Source organism: Podarcis tiliguerta (assembly GCF_965153285.1).
Source record: "Podarcis tiliguerta genome assembly, chromosome: 3".
Taxonomy (NCBI): domain Eukaryota; kingdom Metazoa; phylum Chordata; class Lepidosauria; order Squamata; family Lacertidae; genus Podarcis; species Podarcis tiliguerta.
In genome coordinates, this window is record NC_139536.1 from 111,799,892 (window position 1) to 111,821,805 (window position 21,914).

Here is a 21,914-nt window from a genome sequence, read left to right on the forward strand (position 1 = left end):
TCTTTTGCTATCACATTTTTATAATTTATTTATTTTTATCATAATTTTTCTTTAAAAGGCCACTTTTTTGGGAAATGCCCACCCAAAGCAGCTTATGATTAAACCCTTTGGGTCCCTTCTAACTCCTACATTTAAATGATTCTATGATATCCAATGCCATACTCAGTGTCGTACTCAGAGTAGACCCATTAACCTTTGGGTTATTGCTTTTAGTGGGACTGGCATGGGAAACAAAATCAGGTAACCCCCCCCCCAATTGTTTTATGATAAAAATAAGGTGAGGTGTCTCCATGTATGTCTTTGCAGGATTGATGTCTTGGTATCTGCATAGCACATGAAAATAGGATCCCCTCAACTTGGAAAGGTGGGTCTGCTGTTTTGTTGTGAAGTGTCTTGTTATTTATCTTAGATCAAAGAATAACCCTCATGAGCTTGAATACTGCCAGGAATAATATTGATCATGTCAGGTTTTTTTAAAAAACCAGTTTTAGAATTCCCTACATGAACCTTTGATGAATTATGCTCGCCCTTCAAACACCAAAAGATTCAACACTATGGCATTAAAAAACAATTTTATGAGCAGACTAGATTGCCACTATAAAAATGGTCTGCTACAAGCTACCAACATGAGTTTGACTAAACTGCGGGAGGCAGCGGAAGACAGGAGTGCCTGGCGTGCTCTGGTCCATGGGGTCATGAAGAGTCGGATACGACTAAACAACAACAAACCAAGCCATTGTCTTGCACCATTCAAAGGGATTAATGATAATTAATAATGATGACCACTTACGTATAGGTGTCACGTGTACAATTAAGAGCTGCTTTTTTTCTGCCTGCAGGAAAAGGTAGTTTTCAACGCTGTTGATAAAAAAACAAAAACCTGTAACAGCAGAGTAGTGTAGGATGAATCATTAATATACAGTGATGCCCCAAAGACGAAATTAATTCGTTCTGCGAGTTTTTTCATTCTACGAGTTTTTTCGTCTTGCGAAGCACCAATGTGTATTGACGGTTTCCCATAGGAATGCATTGGCGGTTTTTTAAAAAAAGGCGCAAGACGTTTCGTCTTGCGAAGCAAGCCCATAGGGAAATTTGTCTTGCGAAGCAGCTCAGAAAACGAAAAACTCTTTCGTCTTGCGAGTTTTTCGTCTTCCAAGGCATTCGTCTTGCGGGGCACCACTGTATCTAAATAAATAATTTCATTAGCCATCAACACTGTCTGAGCTGTGTAATCAAAGCATATTACCAGACGAAACCCCTCTCAACGATGCCTCATAACACGAACAATCTGACAGCCCTTATCCAACGTTTCTGTATGCCTTTTGATTGTGTTTCTCCCTGTCAGAAGGTTCACCCAGGACTACCATTGCATTAGCAGCGGTTGCTGGAGTGTTAAAAGGAGAGCTTGCCTTTGCAGCAGTGGCAGAATTCTTGTTCAGGTACCCATCACTAACTTTTCCATACCAGGGATTTCTAAGTCTTTAATTATTTAGTTGCCCCATTTTCCCAGTCATTTCCCCACAATTTGCCAAATGTGCTTTTCTTCATTTATTATGGGTAGACTCCGACGCTTCACGAATGGACGTTTGCTTGTGCAATGGGATTTCATCTTTATTTTCTCCACCCTGCAGATCCCTGCCCAGACCCCCCAACTCCCCAGAGCAGTTTTTCAGGGTACATGGGGGGAGAGGTAGGTGAAATATCTTTGCAAGAGCAGAGGTCCATCTTGCTCATGCAGGGACAGCATCGAATACAACCCTTGGGCATTTACTTTCCATCCCCTGGCTGTGATAAAATCAAACACAGGACAATTTACAATAAAAGAGCTTAAACAGCCAAAATGAGCAAGATAACCTTAGAATGAAGGTTATAACATTTGGGGCTTTTCGTTTAGAGAAAAGGGGAGTGAGAGGGGACATGATAGAGATGTTTATAATTCTCCACGGTCTGGGGAAAGAGGAAAGGGAGATGTTTCTGTCCCTCTCATAATGCTAGAACTCAAGGCCATCCAATGAAGATGAATGTTGGAAGTCTCGTGGCAGTCAAAAGAAAGTACATCTTCACACAGCACATAGTTAAAACTATGCAATTCCCTTCCACAAGAAGTGCCGTATTTTTTGCTCCATAAAACACACTTTTTTCTTCCTAAAAAGTAAGGGGAAATGTCTGTGCGTCTTATGGAGCGACTGTGTGGTCCCTGGAGCCGAATTGCCCAGGGGAGAAAAGCAGATCATGGTTTGTTTTTTTAAAAAGGGAAATGGGTGTTGAAAGAAAGCCGCTGATCGTTTGCCGATCGGGGAGAGAGATAAGGGACGTGAGAGATAAAGGAGGCTGCCTGGGAGGGGGGAGGTAAAGACAGCAAACTTGCAAAGGGGGGAAAGAGGAAGACTAAAGCAATAAGGAGAAAAATTAGAAGAAAAAGAGGAGCAAAAAACAGCAAAAAAGACACTAAGGCAAACAAGAGGGAAGGGAGTGTTGAAAGGAAGCAGCTGATCAGTGGGATTGGGAGAGAGATAAGGGATGCTAGTGGAGGCTGCCTGGAGGGGGGGGATATTGCAGCCTTTCCATACTTTTCCTGAGGACCCCTTAGTCCTCAGAAGCAACCTCTTGGGCAGTGGGAAATGGAACTGGGAATTTTTTTGGATACTCCACCATGTGCTAGCACAAAGTCACCATTGGGTGCTGCCACATATCAATAGCAACACACTAGAAACGTATATCATTTCATTCCATTTTAAATTAGCATACCACCTTCCTATGTTACCTTACACAAAGTAATTTACAAGCTGAAGAAACAACAAAATATACAACAAAGATCATACACCTTACAAAGGTACAAAAAGAAAGGCAAATGACCCCTGGACAGTTAAGTCCAATCAAAGGCGACTATGGGGTTGTGGCACACATCTTGCTTTCAGGCCGAGAGAGCCGCCATTTGTCCACAGACAGCTTTCCAGGTCATGTAGCCAGCAGGACTAAACAGCTTTTGGCACAATAGAACACCGTGACAGAAGCCAGAGTGCACGGTTTGAATCCCCGTGATGCGGTGAGCTCCCGTTGCTCGGTCCCTGCTCCTGCCAACCTAGCAGTCAGTGGCGCAGCGTGGGTTGTCAGCACCCGGGGCAAGGCAAGTAATTTGCGCCCCCCCCCGCTGCACTGTCCCTCCCCCAGATAGTCCCCCGCTTTCTCTCCGCACCGCACCGCACGCCTGGCACCCTCCCCTCCACAGTGGGCGGCGACCCGGCGGCTCGGATCGGATTCGCACAGCCAGCACTGCAGTGAGAGAGAGTGAGTGAGCCAGGTAGGGGCAGAGAGTGCGAGCGTGCCCCCCCCCAGATGTTGCGCCTGGCCCCCCCTGCACCCCCCACGCTACGCCACTGCTAGCAGTTCAAAAGCAAGAGGAAGCAAAGGCTTGGGGGGGGGCGGGGAAAGCAGCTTTTTGTTCTTCTTCCCCCTCTTGTTGTCAGCTAGAAAGACTGGTCCGTGAAGCTACGGCAGCTTGGCACTTTCTCCCCAGCCCTGAATATTTCTTTTAAAGCAAATATACATAATTATTGACAGTGCCTTTCTATTCAGAATTCAGTTCCACTGTGCTAAGTGGTGCTTGCTCCCAGGTAAGCTGGTACAGTGGTACCTCGGGTTAAGAACTTAATTCATTCCAGAGGACCGTTCTTAACCTGAAACTGCTCTTAACCTGAAGACCACTTTAGCTAATGGGACCTCCTGCTGCCGCTGTGCCGCCGGAACATGATTTCTGTTCTCATCCTGAAGCAAAGTTCTTAAGGTACTATTTCTGGGTTAGCGGAATCTTTAACATGAAGCGTATGTAACCTGAAGCGTATGTACCACTGTATTGTGTTTTTAATATTCGATTGGAAGCCACCCAGAGGGGCTGGGGAAACCCAGCCAGATGGGTGGGGTATAAATAAATTATTATTATTATTATTATTAGCTTCCCTCCCTGACATCTACAACATGGGCAATCGTAACACTGACTTGCCTCCCAGGTTTGCTGAGAGGATTACAACAGGATAATGCATATGAAGTGCTTTGTGCACTTGAAAGCACAACAAAAATCTTAGATATTATTGCTATTTTGATATCACTCTCTTCCATTTCCTCATTTCCATTTCCTCTTCCTCACACCCATAACCCATCTCTGTTTCTGCTTATTTCTCTCCTACCCAAAAGGTTCCCTTAAGCACCAGCATGAGCCCATGGCTTTGTATTCCTCCCCCCCCCTCCGTCATCCATTACACAACCACAAAATAATCCCTTCTCCTGTCCTTGCTATTTCCAAAGACTCAGTTTTCTTTGCATCAAGTTAACAAGCGGTTTATATAAAAGGAGAGCGGGACTGCTGGATATACTTATGTATCAAAGCCCTTATGGTTGTCACAGAAGTATATTTCTTTGGTCTGATTTGGGTACATGACTCAGGTTATTCTTCTCCCTCCCTGCAGTATGCTGTAGAAGAACATGTTCTACTTCCCCACTAGATGGTGGTAAGAGGAGAGAAATAACTTACAGCACTAGCTTCATCAAGAACTCCCAGGTTTCCTTATATATACAGAGAGATTTTTCTGTTCCTGATCATTGTTGTTGTTGTTTAGTCGTGTCCGACTCTTCGTGACCCCATGCACCAGAGCACACCAGGCACTCCTGTCTTCCACTGCCTCCCGCAGTTTGGTCAAACTCATGCTGGTAGCTTCGAGAACTATCCAACCATCTCGTCCTCTGTTGTCCCCTTCTCCTTGTGCCCTCCATCTTTCCCAACATCAGGGTCTTTTCCAGGGACTCTTCTCTTCTCATGAGGTGGCCAAAGTCTTGGAGCCTCAGCTTCAGGATCTGTCCTTCCAGTGAGCACGCAGGGCTGATTTCCTTCAGAATGGATAGGTTTTATCTTCTTCCAGTCCATGGGACTCTCAAGAGTCTCCTCCAGCACCAGAATTCAAAAGCATCAATTCTTCGGCGATCAGCCTTCTTTCTGGTCCAGCTCTCACTTCCATACATCACTACTGGAAAACCATAGCTTTAACTATAAGGACCTTTGTTGGCAAGGTGATGTCTCTGCTTTTTAAGATGCTGTTCCTGATCATAGGCATGTTTATTTGTATTTGATACATTTATAGCTTGCTTTCGATGCAATATACTCGAAGCTCACGACTTCATTTTAAACAATCAAAAACATATTGCAGTATCAGTGAATCACTGACAATTAAAAATGCAGCAACTGCCAGAGGTTATGTTCAACGGAACTTGATTCCTGGTAAGTGAACACAGGACTGCAACCTTAGAGCATTTTCATAAACGCGTGGGTCATTCCAATTTTTAAAAGAGGTAAAATTTGCTTTAGCTGGAGGGCCAGAGGTTCCCCTTTCCTGCCTGTTGCTATTATGGTAAAGAGCCACTGATAGATCTCATGTCTGCGACAACATTCCCTTCCTTTCCATTCTGAGGCTGTAAACCTCTTTCCGTGAAAGAAAATTTAACTTAAATCACTGGATCTAACTACCAAGTAATGAACATGGTTGGAACTGCACTGTAAAGGTGAAAAAGGTACCAGCTTCAATGCCCAGGATCTCCAGGTAGAACTTAGAATGTCCTCTGCCTCAGACCCTGGAGAGATGCTGCCAGTCAGTGAAGACGATTCTGGGCTAAATGGACCAATGGTCTGAGCAGCTTTCTATGTATTCTGTGTATCCTACCTTTCCTTCCTTCTCTCTTTGATCAGGAAACAGTAAACCACACCCGCTAAATTTATGCCACTTTCTGCAGCAGCAACATAAAAATTACATAATATCTTGACCTTACAATGAGTTGTACAATGTAGCAGTTCAACTATTTCTCATAAGGTTATCAGATGGCAATGTAGAGCTTTTGTTTATTCTAGAACTCCAAAGGTATGTCCAACTGTGTGCGTCCGTTCTTCCATAGTTCTAGAGATGCCATCATTTGAATTCCTTCTTCCCAGGAACTATCTTCCCTTAAGGTGAAGATTGATCAACAGCAATTAAAAGGTAAAGGGACCCCTGACCATTAGGTCCCGTCGTGGCCGACTCTGGGGTTGTGGTGCTCATCTCGCTTTATTGGCCGAGGGAGCCAGCGTACAGCTTCCGGGTCATGTGGCCAGCATGACTAAGCTGCTTCTGGTGAACCAGAGCAGTGAACGGAAACGCCGTTTACCTTCCCGCCGGAGCGGTACCTATTTATCTACTTGCACTTTGACGTGCTTTCGAACTGCTAGGTTGGCAGGAGCAGGGACCGAGCAACGGGAGCTCACCCCGTCGTGAGGATTTGAACCGCCGACCTTCTGATCGGCAAGTCCTAGGCTCTGTGGTTTAACCCACAGCACCACCCGCGTCCCCCAACAGCAATTAGCAGGAGATAAACTTTAGTTTCATGTGAAGAAAAATCTACCTGCTGATGTATGCATATCAAATCTATGTTAAAGGCACAAGAAAATGAAAGGCTTGTTCTTTCCCTGTCTAGTTGGCAACCCTACGCAGCTCAGAACATCAAAGTACATCTCATTATTGTTTCTGAAAGGTACAAAATTTCATCACCCAGAAGACATGGCTATTTCTGGAGGGAAATACCTGATCATAATATAAATATTCCATTGTTCGCTGTAATAACTGTAGGAAATACTATGAAATATCAAATGGAAGCTGTTGTAAGAGACTCCAAACTTGCTAGTGTGTGAATTTGACCACTAAATTCAAGCTGGCGGCAGGGGGGAGGGGGAGCTAAGTGATGATTATGCAGATGCCGTGGGCCCCCAACTTCCATTGGTCCCAGTCTGTCTGGCCAAGAGTCAGGAATGATGGGAGTTGGGGTCTAGGTACAGTTCCAGGACTGCAGGTCTACCCCCACCCACCTTATTTACACCAAGCAGCCAAATATTTGGTGGCAAGTCCCCCACTTTCCAGCATATTTGAATTAGATGATAAAGCATCTTTTCATTAAGCTCTGTAATTGCCAATATCACCACAAACAGAGCTCAGCTTTAACTAGCAAACTGTTGAATATGCAAGCTCAGCTTGCAGCATAGTTGCCAGTCCTCCCATTTGCTTAATTAGAAAGCCTCAACTTCTGTAGTAGTAACTGCTCTGAATCTTGTCCCTGGAGGTGACGCTCTCTCTGTATGTCACAACGCAGTGAAGTACACAGCCAAGGGAGAATCAAGCTTAAAGCTCCTCTATTCTAATCATCTATTATCTAGCCTGTCACATTCCCTTTGGTCTAGTTTCTATTATGTACTCCTCTTGATACTTGCTGTTAAGTCTCAGCAATGCTCATGGGAATTGTACAACTGGGAAGACTAAACAACTGAGATTTCAAGCAGTAGTAATGACCTAATGCCCAAGTAAACATATTTTGTATGAGATACTCATTATACCAAAGAATGGGGGTGGGGTGGGGGGAGGCTTCTAATACCTTTGTTGCCACAGCACCCTCTGCATCGGCCAAGAGGGCCAGAATCTTATGGGAAAGTCCTGAGCATTGAGGAAGCCCTGGTCTGAAAGGAAAAAGCAAAGGCAGAGCATGCAGGCAGCCACTCACGTTGTCATGTCAAGAACACCCCATGCCTCCTAAATGACCGGGGTCTTAATGGGCTTAACAACCACGGGCCAAATGCCCATGCCAGTTTGTATGCACTGCAATGCTTCAACAGTAAAATTTGGACCCGTGTTACAGTCAGGATCTCCGCTCGGCCAAGCTGATAAAGCTCATTTTCTTCCCCCGAGTCCTTCAGAATCGCCTCCCGACGTGCCTCAGGCACATTCTTCAGCAGAGTTTCCAGCACAGGAAAGAGACGAGAGGTTTGGGCTACATTGCAAAGAGTTTTATTTCTAAGCTACGCAAACAGAAAAGACATCCTCTCTCCTTGAAAGCAGAGAGCAACTGAACAAAGGAACAAAGGAAACAGGAAACCACTAACGTCACATCCCGTCTCCTGTCTCCTGTGAGACTTCCAACAGTCTGGAAGGACTCTGGAATGTAAACAGAGTCCTGTGATTCCAAGCAGCTGCTCATTGGCAAAACAGAAACTAATAGTTACTGCGTACTTGTGTATAGTGTCAGATCAGATTAGGTGGTAATGCCACGGTGGCACATCCTGTGGACAAGACTCCCCCCCACCTGCAGGCCTCAGACAAGCTCTGCATGGGCCTGGACCATGGGCCTAGAGCGGCAACTGAAATATCTGTGGCCTTGAGGGAGGCTTCTATCACTGCCTGCCTCTGCTATCTGGGCCAGGAACTCAGTGAGAAAGCACTGACTTGTCAGACTGAACATCCTGCTGCTTGGACAGCCATTTATGGACTGGGGGAAACATACATATTCTTGTTGCAATTATGGACATTGTCATGCTGTCTGTTGCTGGGGCAGGGGGAGTTCTCAGCCCATGGACTGCATGTCCTTTTGGGTGGCTTTCTGGGCTTTCCATGCTGGTGGCAGACACAGCCACAGGCAAAAGCGGGCGGAACAACAACTGCAATTTTTATCTTTCTATAGTAGGCTAGGTTCTACACACACTCACACGCCCCTCTGTATCCGTCACCCAGGTAAGCAATACACATTTTCAGAGCTCAAAGCTACATTGCAGCCAAGTCAAGGAGGGATATGGCCTGGGGAGAGTTAAAGGGGCTGACAGAGATGCCTGAAGGCCCATATTTGGCCCCCAGGTTTCAGGTTCCCCACCAATTATTTTACTTACTTACTTACACCACCTTTACCCCCTCCGCCCAAAATAAATCTCATTAGCAAATTAGCCGTTAATTCCATCTTTTTATTACAATAATTCTTCAGCTGAGCTTTCTTTCTTATCTACTAGCATTACATGGAGTTCAGAACATTTCAACCAAAGAGGAACACCCTAGTCTAAGAGACACTAAGGAAGAACTTCCTGGCCTGGAGGTAAACTAGGAGGAGACACTCAAATTTGAGATGGGTGTGTTGATGCGTGAAAAAAGCACTGTGTTGTGCCGTGACTATAAGGCCGTGACTATAAGGCAGAACACATGAGGCAGAAATCATTTACTTCTGAGCACAGATATATTTACCATGAAGAACAATTTGCCCTTCCAGTACTGGAAAATGGATTCCGAAACACATTGTGCTTGAAAGGTAGATGTAGTCAGTATTAACAATTCAACAAGAACTGCAGAATGTCCTAGTGTGCCCAATAATGGAGCAATTTGTCATGTACTAACTGCATTCTGGACCAGAATAGATGCTATGGAGCAAACATGCTTGCTTGGTCATGAGTCTGTCATCTACATTTAAAGCAAAAGGGGGACATGATGTTAAGGGGAAACCGAACCTTTTCCCATTTTGCTTTCTCACTTCACACATGACCTGATTCGCTTCAGATATGCGAAATGTGTGCCTGAAGCGACATAATGCAGAAAGTAAGGTGGGGAAGAGTTCAGTTAACGACATCTGCATCCACCTTATGTTGTGAAAATAAGATCTCCAAACCAATCTGTGAAGAAGCATGGCTACCCAATAATGTCTACTTTGAACTCCTTGGGAACATTTAATCAACCGGGAAAACATATTAAAATTTGGGGATACAGATGGTACATTGCAACTAATTGTAGCAGAACATATAAGGACAGTCAGTATCTCTATTGCGATGCAGAAAACACACACACTCCTACACATTATGCCCTTACTTTCATTACAGGTTCAGATATATCCAAGACACTGTATAAATGCATTTGATACATACATAAAACAGATTAACAAAACCACTGGTTTCCAGGAATCTTATTAGCATATTGCTTGCCAGTACACAGATCAATGCAGCAAATCAATTTCATACCAAGGTTAAAAGTAAATACAATCCAAAGCTTGTTTACTCAGAAGTAAACCCTACAAAAATCAATGGGGCTTATTCCCATGTAAGGATAGAAGAAACTATCAATTTTAGTTCCCTCAGTTTCTCATTGTTCCAATAGTAAATTCAGTTATCTGTGTTTCTGCATCAATTTGCAATTTAAAAAAAATCCTCATGAAAATTCTTCAACACTTTCTTCTAATAAACACATTTTGGTATGCAGTTTTGACTAATGTACAGATATTTGCAAGCAATATAATCCTAATGTAAGGCATTTTTGTATGTTATTTTTACTAATATATTCGTTTTACACATCCCCCCCCCCCGCCATATATGCATTGGCTGGATTGAGAATGGCATTGTAAAATTCAGATACTTGTGAATTTTGAAGGTTGGCTATGTTTTGGTTCTCGTACTGTTTCAGAAAATGCACATTTGATAAATTTGGCTTTAAATGCAAACTGAATCAAATTTCTCCCCCAACCCTATTCCCAGGTAAGTGGGGTTTAGATTGTAGCCTAAATCCATAACAAAGGTAGAGAAGCCAAATCTGATTCATAAGGTATTTGAGTTCTGCTGTTTTTAGGACCTGTAAATGCATTCATTTCATGTAATCAGAGACGTGAAACGAGGAATGGTCTCACTCAGGATCCATTTTCAAGGCAAAACTGCACTTACATAAAAATTGTCCAAGTTTTACTATTAGACATCCCACAATTCTGGTTCAAACCATAGAAAGTAAACATCAAAAAATCATGATGACATCACTTGAAAACAATTTATGGCATTATGAAAAAACAACAACAAAAAGCATGCTAGCCGAGTCCTAAATGAGAGGCAGCTTTGTTTGTATAGCATTTAATGGGCCCCAATGGGAGCAGGAACAGCTGTGTAAAGCTTGGTTGTCCAATTTTTCCTCTGTATTTACACGTTACCCTTGTTTTATGGGTTGAAAATGCCCAGGGAGTCTACAGACATGCAGTCTGATTATTCACAGATCTCAACATACTGGGTTTATAAAACGGCATCTGGGCTGTGCAGTAAGCATGAGTTCAAATACTAAAACCAAAGGAAGGAAGAACATAAGGGAAGAAACTGAACATTGTTATCCTGAGGTTGATTACTATGGGGCCAAGAAGGCAACTTCTATTATATTTTAATCTGTTTCGTGTGACTAAGGAAATGTGTGTGATTCCTAAAGGGAGGCAGGAAACACTGTGTAGCTTTAAAGCAAGCCATGTTGACTGGAGTTGGAGTCCCAATAATGGCTGGCCACAAGTTCCCTCCCCCTAAAAGAGACTTATAATTTTTATGTCACTGATCTTCCTAAGGGACTCTGCATACATATACTCCAGTTATATTTGCTCTTTTATATCCTTAACTGCCAACCTAGCAGTTCGAAAGCATGTCAAAGTGCAAGCAGATAAATAGGTACCGCTCCAGTGGGAAGGTAAACGGCATTTCCGCGTGCTGCTCTGGTTAGTCATGCTGGCCACATGACCCGGAAGCTGTACGCCGGCTCCCTCGGCCAGTAAAGTGAGATGAGCGCCACAACCCCAGAGTCGGCCACGACTGGACCTAATGGTCAGGGGTCCCTTTACCTTTAAAGGTAAAGGTAAAGGTACCCCTGCCCATACGGGCCAGTCTTGACAGACTCTAGGGTTGTGCGCCCATCTCACTCAAGAGGCCGGGGGCCAGCGCTGTCCGCAGACACTTCCGGGTCACGTGGCCAGCGTGACAAGCTGCATCTGGCGAGCCAGCGCAGCACACGGAACGCCGTTTACCTTCCCGCTAGTAGGCGGTCCCTATTTATCTACTTGCACCCGGGGGTGCTTTCAAACTGCTAGGTTGGCAGGCGCTGGGACCGAGCAACGGGTGCGCACCCCACCGCGGGGATTCGAACAGCCGACCTTTTGATCAGCAAGCCCTAGGCGCTGAGGCTTTTACCCACAGCACCACCCACGTCCCTTTACCTTTACCTATCCTTAACTGTATGGTTGGCAAAGATATAGAATTCTAAGTTCTATGAATCAGTGATGCCTTTGGTGCCACAAAGGCATCCGTTTTATGCAAATCATGGAGTGGAATTTACCTAAATAGAGCATTTGCCACAAAGAGAATGAATGGTAGCAGAGACACATAATCAGTGCAAGCCTGATGAACATAAAGAGGCTGTGCTCTAATGCAGGACTTGGTGTACTAGGGCAACTATTAAAAAGTCAACCCAATAAAATTACACTGTGTCCCATGTTGACTGATAATTTAAAAGGAACATTAAGTAAGCATTTCTGCTTAACTTCTGGCCTCTATGCATATCTGCACCTGTAGAGACAAGCCAAGGGGATGGGTGGGCAAGGAAGTAGAATTTCAGCTAAACGGTTTCAGCTAAAATTTAGGGCGTCTGCTTTCTACTCCTGTACACCTGTAGAGGAATTCTAAGTTCCCATTCTGGAGGTCAATAATAAGAAGGTATGAATCAATAAACATTTATTGCATGTCCAAGGTGGCAACCCCTATGCAGAAGTCGCTACAAAGGATTCAGATGCAAAACGAGCATAGATATAGCAACCTAAAATCATAAAACCAACCCCTTCATTATGTTAGTTCAACACAGAAAGTATATTTTAGTGACACTAACCAATTAGCAGTTTACACCTTTTGACATGCGCAGTTAGTCTCATTTGTTGCTACCCTATTTTACATTGTCAGCTAGGCACAAGTGCTTAATCTACAATTCTCTTTGAAGCTGCTACAGCATTTGTTGCATTCTCCATCTCCTGATTTTTCTAATGTTTTCTTATCTGTACCAGAGATTGCCTACTCCCTTTCAATCATGTCAAATATGGCCTTGTTTTCTTTCCACCCAGCAGTTTCTCTTCAATGCAACTTCACTAAACAATTTTGGCTCCTACACATCCTTCATTCAAGGTCTGCCCCAAGTTGTTGAATGGAACCTAATAACTTTGCATGGATTGCAGCATTAAGGTAGAGTCCCACATAGTTTACTACATTCAAATCTCATTGAAACTGATGGGGAGTAAACGTGTGCTGGACTGTAGTCCTCATGGCCATTTCAGTGGTCTTGTATGCAAAAATAAACAAATCACACACCTAGGAAAGCAAGTCCAATCTTAAACTGTGATCTAGGACCAGTTTTAGGACATTGGGTGCATTTGAAATAATTCCAATGGACAGCCTCTGGGTATTTTGGTGATCAAGCAGGAGCCAAACCAAGAACAATAGGACAGGCACCAGAGTCTGCATTTAGCATTCAATGCAGCAGACCAACATAGTTCACAATATCCTGCCTCATTTTGGAAACCTTGTATCACCAAAGTGATATAAACTGTATTGGTAGCCCTAATGCCCCTAAGGTACATGGCAGCAGAGGAGTCGGCGGAATATAACCCCCTTAATTTCCCAAACTTTTCAGCAGCCTTCAAAATGTATTTGTTTACTTTTATTTATTTTTCACCTTCCCTCACGGAATTCTGCTCTGGTACAAGCCTACCCATACAGAGTGATCACCTTTGGATGCCATCCTCTCACCTGGGTGCCGATGAGAGGAAAAGGCTTTAATGGGGGTACTCTGCTTGTGGAAAGCTCTTGCCATAAAAGTTTGCCTGGTGTCTACTTTGATGTATTTTCAAGGTCCACTGAAGACCTTTCTGCCCAGGCCTTTTAACTCATTTTTATCTGTTCTAAATGGCTGTTATCAGCCATCTTTGGACTTGATTGTTGGTTTATTATGCAGCGTGTTCCGTAGTTTGTTCTATCTGTTTTATTTGCCCGCAAAATATTTTGTATTGATGTGTGGCATATAATTTTTTTTTTACATATATAAATCAAGAAGAAAAACTCGCTCCATGCCCAAATCTTGCTTTGCCAACTCTAAAGAATGTTAACATCTCTCTATGCCGGTTGTCAGGAGACGGGTACACTAAACATGGAATTATAATAAACATTAGCCCAATGTTTGTGGAGCTTCAAAAATGGCTCACACTGTGAGCCTTTCCAGACCATTTAAACCTTGTAGGAGTTGCATAATTCCTGCACTATGTTGCTTAAGGTTGGTGACTAAGATGGCAAAAGAACATTTATATGTTCTTTCTTTGATCCGCTGTCACTGCTAGTTAATTGTAGCCTGCAAAATATCAGGCATGCAAGTCCAAATTATTCAGCACCTACTTTTGCTTTAAAATCTAACAGTTATGCTGGAAAAGATGGCAAGTAAAGGAAATGTGGATTAGAATGGGATTTTAAGTGGGGGCTGGTTTAAAATAGAAAATACCGGTAATTCCCGTTGAAATGGAGGTGGAAGTCATAAAGAGAAAGAAGATTTACAAAACTAGATGGAATGCTTTGTGCATTTTTAGCACACTGTTGAATCAGCCATGGTGTACAACAGCTAGAAGGTTTAACAATTTCAGGGATATAACTGACTACACTGACCACTAAATAAATACATAGTTATGATCATAGTACAGGGAGTTCAAGGGACCTAATCATGGGAATCAGTTCTAATGAATCATGGGAAGGAGGCCAACTACTGCACAGCAAACACATATACAAACACCAACCTAATTGTTTGGGTACTGCAACAGTGCAGCAGCAAATTTGTGGAAGATCACTTGCTCTAGTGAACGGAAAACACTGCACAGAAAAAGAATCACAGCATGAAGACACCATAGCTCAGCTGTACTGAAAAACTCCAGGGCCTCCCAGTAAAGCACAATGCTCAATTCAAAACACTTGTCTTAATGGTTAAAGTCCTACATGGCTTAGAACTGAAATACTGTACCTGTCTTATTTCACATCATTTTGTAGTTGTTGTTGTTGTTCTCTTGTTTCTTACTGCTTTGTTAGACACTCTGGCAATATAATATTGGCACAATGGATAAAAGGTAAAGGTAAAGGTACCCCTGCCCGTACGGGCCAGTCTTGACAGACTCTAGGGTTGTGCTCCCATCTCACTCAAGAGGCCGGGGGCCAACGCTGTCCGGAGACACTTCCAGGTCACGTGGCCAGCGTGACATCGCTGCTCTGGCGAGCCAGAGCCACACACGGAAACGCCGTTTACCTTCCCGCTAGTAAGCGGTCCCTATTTATCTACTTGCCCCCGGGGGTGCTTTCAAACTGCTAGGTTGGCAGGCGCTGGGACCAAACAACGGGAGCGCACCCCACCGCGGGGATTCGAACCGCCGACCTTTCGATCGGCAAGCCCTAGGCGCTGAGGCTTTTTCCCACAGCGCCACCCGCGTCCCAAATGTTTACTTGGAAGCAAATCCCATTGCGTTCAATGGGGTTTTTACTCCCCAGGGAGTGTGTTTAGAATTACAGCCTTTTTTCAACAATATAGGTGGATAAAATTATGATTTACAGAACAGTTCTATTGTACTATATTTTATAAATAACCATGTGGGGGTGGTAACTATTGGGTTTATTTCACGTGTGGCTAAGAAAGGGAAAGAGGTAGAGATTTACCAAACTCATCCAGAGTTGCTTTGTTTGGGTAGAGATTGGAATACAACTCTGGGTCCCAATTTAGGATTGCATCTCCTTGACCACATGCAGTAGGTTTCATATAGTTGCCAGGAACAAGGTGGAGTTGGAATTCTCTATACATAATGCACTATACATCCATAAATCAATGGTTAAGGTTACACAAAGCTCACAAGCCATCTTTAATTACACTGACAGCCTACTTACTGTAGCAATAGCTTATTCTTCGAAACATAAAAAATGAACTACAGGCCCTCATCCATTACTCTGGAACCTATTTCAATCATTACATAGAACGCCAAGATCATAAACTAAAAATGCCCCCACTATACTACTGTTTTCCCAATGTTCTCATCAAACATAGAAAGATAAAAATAATGTGACCAGGCATAAAAATACCTGGCTATTGCAGAAGTATTAAATTTCAGAAAAATAGATGCCCTGCTATAGCATGATCTGGAAGCATGTACTATTGTCCTCCTTTAATAAACTATTATTCTTCCTCTCCTTTACCTGTAAGCTTAATTTGAGACTTAATGTGGGTTTTTTTTTTGTCTCAATATTTATAAAGTAAAAAATCTTTCCACACTTGCTATTTCCTCGTGAACATACATTTTAAAAAAACAATATTTGGGGGCAGCTGTATTCTCAGTTTTGGGGGATCAAAACCCTTTTCCTGGACAGCAACCCATACTGTATCTGAATAAAGCAACAGTACTATACACAAGTTATCTGGCAGTAAGCTCAATAGGACTCAGTGGGACATACTTCTGAGTAGGCATATATGGGTTTCCACTGTAAAATCTTTTGAAGAACAGTGGTCTCAAATTTGGAGTGGTATACTTGCCTTTTTCAGAATTATAAACCCTGGGGTTATATTTCACATTGCTACCTGTAAATGAACAAATACTTTGACACAGCTGGAAATCCTGGCTTGTTAGAGTTTAGGTATACCTATCATATATTTATTATGATTACGATATTATTACAATTTATGACCTGCTCTTCATCCTACAGTCCTAGGGCAGTCTACAATAATTAAAATACAATATTACAAACAACTTAAAATTACACATATAAAGCACATTTGCTGAAAGCTGCATACAGAAGGTGCCACCCTCCAAGCTTCTAAGGGTGGTGGAACAACCAAGAAGGCCCCCTCCACTGATCTGAGTACACAAGAGGATGTGTAGGGAAGGAGCAGTATTTGGGGTATTAGGGGCCTGAGTTGCTTAGGGCCTTAAACAATAACGTAAGCACCTTGAATTGGGCCCAGGAATGAGCTGGCAACCAGTGCAGCTGTTTAAAATGTGGGTTATATGAGCTCTGAACAGAACCCCAGCCAATATTCTGGCCACTGCATTGTGGACTAGTTTCTGAGTCACCTTCAAGGGCAGTGCCACATAGAATGCATTACAATAATCTAATCTGGAAGTTACAGAATACAAATAGAATGCATTACAATAATCTAATCTGGAAGTTACAGAATGCAAATAGAATGCATTACAATAATCCAATCTGGGGTACAGTGGCCTAGTCATCTCAGCCCCAAAAGGGGCCGTAGCAGGTGAACCAGCCAGAGCTGAACTAGCCAGAGTTGATTTCCTGTGGAACTTAATATACTGCTATATTTTCTCCAACAGTGGAAGAATGGCAGGTGAAGATGTTGGACTTTTTGGAGGTAGCTGACCTGACTAGAAGAATCCGCGATCAGAAAGAGGAGGAATATCAAGAAGAGTGGAAGAAATTTAAGGACTATTTAGCTAGATATTCGAATATAACATAAGTAGAATCACTTGTAAGTACCAAATTGGCCTAGGATTAAAATATGTTGAATTTTATAACATTAAGGACTGAAAATATTATGAAAAGGAAGGAAGATGGAAATTTGAATAAGTAAATTTTATTGGAAAATAGATATTGGAAAACTGTTACAATGAGATTTATTGAAATTCAGTTAGGAGGGATTTGAGGCAGTCACTTAACAATGTAAACTAAATTGGGCCTTTAACAGTTAGGTGTTTATATGTTTGTTTGTTTTTAGTTCTAATACTGTAATGTTTTTTTTTCTTTTTGTGTGTTTGTTTTAAATTTGGAAAATTGATTTTAAAAAATTAAAGAAAAAAATATATATTTTCTGACAACACCAACCCCCAGCCTTGGCCAATATCCTTTTATGTTTATCCCATTCAGTGATGGTTCTGTAAAACTTTCTGTAATGGTAATGGTTCTGTAAAACTAGAATTAAAAGCTTCCTCTTTGTGATCTCTGCCCCTGTAATTACTTCTTGTTCAGCAACCACGATATTACTAAATAATTGCTCTTCGTTAGCCAATTCAAATTCTCCATAGTTTTACATTTTTTGGTTTTTGTGTTAAGATAGCTAGATAGTGTTTAAAATTTGCAAAGCGAAGATAAAAATTAATGTGAAGAAATCAGCAACTGCCTTTTGGAACAGGAACTTACCAAATAAGGGACAATATGGTAATGCTATATTCCTGCTCAACAGGAAACAAATACAGGATAGAAATCATAGGGAGAATGTTTATAGATAATCACACTACAGTATAACCCTAAATAGCTACCATAACACTTAACCAGTCCATACTAGTGCTGCAATTGCATTTTAAACTAGGCTTGAAAAAAGATGGGAAGACAATACAGAAAACAATGATATGCAACATGTTGGCAACAATGCCTGCATTCTTCTTTACAAGCGAGTGCATGAAGATAGCAATTCCAGATTAAACAGATAATATGGAAGCAACATTGTTTCCTCATTGTAAATAAAAACGGTTGCCTGTTAAAACCATTGCCTCTCAATGGCGTTTCTTCTTCTCAGATTTATTTGGGAAGACTAACACTGAAAATTATTTTGGAATGTGGTTTTGATTCCCCCCCTCCCCATGGAAAACATCTATTGTTGACTGTAGACAGATTCAGAGAATGTGACAGCAAATAATCAAGATTTTACTTAACAGGCTTGCTCTTTTGCAGATAAAGTGGCAACAGTGAAAGAAATGAGATTCTAAGCATCAGAAATACAGTGGTACCTCGGGTTACATATACTTCAGGTTACATACGTTTCAGGTTACAGACTCCGCTAACCCAGAAATAGTGCTTCAGGTTAAGAACTTTGCTATAGGATGAGAACAGAAATCGTGCTCCGGTGGCGCGGCGGCAGCAGGAGGCCCCATTAGCTAAAGTGGTGCTTCAGGTTAAGAACAGTTTCAGGTTAAGTACGGACCTGCAGAATGAATTAAGCACGTAACCAGAGGTACCACTGTAACTTTATGATGGTAAGAGCTGTTCAACAGTGGAACGGACTCCTCAGAAAGTGGGGGACTCTCCTTCCTTGGAGGTTTTTAAGCAGAGCTTGGATGGCCATCGGTAATGGATGTGTTAATTGAGATTCCTGCATTACGGGAGGTTGGACTAGATGGCCCTTGGTAAGGTAAAGGTAAAGGTACCCCTGCCCGTCCGGGCCAGTCTTGCCAGACTCTAGGGTTGTGCGCTCATCTCACTCTATAGGCCGGGAGCCGGCGCCGTCCGCAGACACTTCCGGGTCACGTGGCCAGCGTGACAAGCTGCATCTGGCGAGCCAGAGCAGCATACGGAACGCCATTTACCTTCCCGCTGGTAAGCGGTCCCTATTTATCTACTTGCACCCGAGGGTGATTTCGAACTGCTAGGTTGGCAGGCACTGGGACCGAACGACGGGAGCGCACCCCGCCACGGGGATTCGAACCGCCAACCATGCGATCGGCAAGTCCTAGGCACTGAGGTTTTACCCACAGCGCCACCCACGCCACATGATTCTATGAATAGCAACAGACAAATTAATAACACTAAAGGGTTTCTCACCTCGTAAAAGTAGCATCTCTATTAACTTGAATAACATTTTGAGGGTCTGGCTACTTTACACCTGCTAAAACAAATTTAATTGAAAAACATTCTGTTGGAGCTGACACAAGTTAGTCAAAGTTTCTGTCTGAGTTGTGATGATCATTTGATGCCACAATCATCAGCTATAAACAGGCATATGTAAACATGTCCTTACCCAAGGGAAACAAAAGAACAAAATAGTCACCCAAATGCTTCTTGATATTTACCACTTAGGTAAGATCGCAAATACAAACATCTTCCAAATATGAATACAATGTCCTGTAACATTCTTCAGACATATGCCACAACGTTTGTCATTGTTCCCAGGTCAAACACCCTATTAAAGCAGGCTAATTTTCAAAAGAAAAACACTTCACAGTTTTTTAAAAGTTGTTCACCTACTAGAATGATTCAAAAGAATATCCCATAAGAAAAAAAGCCTAAGATTGCAACCCTAACCCCACTTGCCCAGAAGCAAGCCCAACTGGATTCAGTTGAACTTACTTCTGGGTAGATATGGTTAGAATTGTGCTGTAGATTATGATAAAAATTCTCTATAGAATATTCCAAAGACATTTCTAACCCCCCATCTATTTCCTGGGCTACCTATTAAGCTCACATATGCATGCATTATTGAGATGCTAAGCCCACACAATGCTTCAGGGAAGTGGGGGAGAATAGCAAAACTTAACTGCTCTCCAGTTAATTGCAATAGCTTTGAAGTTGTATTAATTCAAATTTAATCCCGGAGTTGTAACAAGATAAGCAATAAGAGCCCACAATTTTTGCTGCTTTTTCATTCAAACCACCTTCATCCATACAATTCAGGAATTCAGTAGCCTGGGCCTTGCACACAGCCTACTCCTGCTTTGGAACAGGAATAGATTAGTATAATATAGCAGTATCTGCTGCTAAGCAGGAAAGCAGAAATGCTAGGCCCCATCACTAACTAGGGACGGTACATGCCGAGCATTCGTCTTTCCCTATGATTCCTCACTGCCCATGGAGTGCTTGTTATATAGCTGTTGCAGTGTTCCTCCTAGTGGTGGTGTGTGCCATTTCACCGCTAGAGGTGAAATGGGAATAGTTGCCCTGCCCTGTCACTGCTGCTGCCACCTATACCACCCAGCCACCTGCGGAGAAGCATAGCTGTCAACCGTCCCTTATTTAGCGGGAAACTCCCTTATCCCAGCGCCGTTTCCCGCTGCTGTCCCGGACTGATGATGTCCCGTAAATTTCCCGGGTTTCAAAGGAAGCAGCTCCTCTCCCTCCCTGATGGCCAAGTAGGAGGGAGGCTCCAACTGTGTTGCTTGGCTGTGTTGCTCACCTAATAAGGAGTCTAAGAATGACTGGGGGGTGGAGCTTGCATGCCTTGTGCCGATAAAATCGGCCGCGTTGCCTGGGGACTCGCCTTTGCTCAGTGCTTCCCAGCGGAGAGGTGACGGTGGTTTTCCTTGCTGCATCCCCTTTGCAGGGTTGCTGCGCTGTGGGAGCCACTGCTTGAGGCTTTGTTTGGCTGCTGGTTGACTAAAATCCCTTATTTTGGCTGCTGATCCCTTATTTTTGAGGCTGCTGGTCCCTTATTTTCAAATCTGTAAGTTGACAGCTATGCGGAGAAGTAGCACCGGCATCGATTTTGGGTGAGATCTCATGTGTTTTGAAAGATCAGGCCCGAAAGATCATATGCCAACAGAGCAGGCAGGGCGGCCATCGGGGCGCCAACTTGGAGGCTTTTGCCAGCCGAGGCAGAAGCCTCACTCTGCCTAATGGTTGCTCTGGTCCCACCTCCATATCTGTCCTCCATGCAAAGACATGGTAGTAACCCAGTTTCTGTGACCGTAATTAATAGATATTTACAAAAGGTTTGGATTTTATTTGTTTTCCGCTGTGCTCTACATACCTTTTCCTCACCTAAAAATACTAGATTTTATTTAAACAAGCCCAGGGCATTCCCAAATAATCAGTCCAGTGTCAGAATGGTGCTTAATTTGCCATGTTCTACTTCAGAGAAAGCAAGGAAAGTGTTCAGAAAATAATTAACTAGTCTTGTTTTCTTTTCATTTTTTTCAGTGTGCATCCACCAGAAAACAATACACATGGCATCATAGAATCATAGAGTTGGAAGAGACCACAAGGGCCATCGAGTCCAACCCCCTGCCAAGCAGGAAACACCATCAGACCACTCCTGACATATGGTTGTCAAGCCTCTGCTTAAAGATCTCCAAAGAAGGAGACTCCACCACACTCCTTGGCAGCAAATTCCACTGTCGAACAGCTCTTACTGTCAGGAAGTTCTTCCTAATGTTTAGGTGGAATCTTCTTTCTTGTAGTTTGGATCCATTGCTCCGTGTCCGCTTCTCTGGAGCAGCAGAAAACAACCTTTCTCCCTCCTTTATGTGACATCCTTTTATATATTTGAACATGGCTATCATATCACCCCTTAACCTTGCTAAATAGGAACTGTAAAATTAAGCTGTCAGTTTTCTGAATTCACATTGGCAAATATGCTCAGCTGCAACCAATAGAAAAGTTCACATTTCCACGAACATTTTAACATATGGGATGATATTTCTCTTATTTATTAAGTAACCCTCTTTCTCTTGAGTTTTGGGAACTGCTAACTTGCCTTTTAAGTAGTAACACAACCATTTCTCAAAACATTAAAAAAGACAGAGGAACC

The 21,914-nt window shown here is 42.9% G+C and overlaps 1 long non-coding RNA gene across 1 annotated transcript; it reads right to left on the minus strand.

Annotated features, from left to right (window-relative positions):
• Positions 1 to 62: 62 nt before the first annotated feature.
• On the minus strand, positions 63 to 21,332 carry LOC310675264. Its single transcript, XR_014510011.1, has 3 exons — positions 20,646 to 21,332; positions 726 to 858; positions 63 to 611 (listed from the first exon to the last, which is right to left on the minus strand). It is a non-coding gene; the product is annotated as an uncharacterized lncRNA (long non-coding RNA).
• Between the last annotated feature and the right edge of the window lie 582 nt (positions 21,333 to 21,914).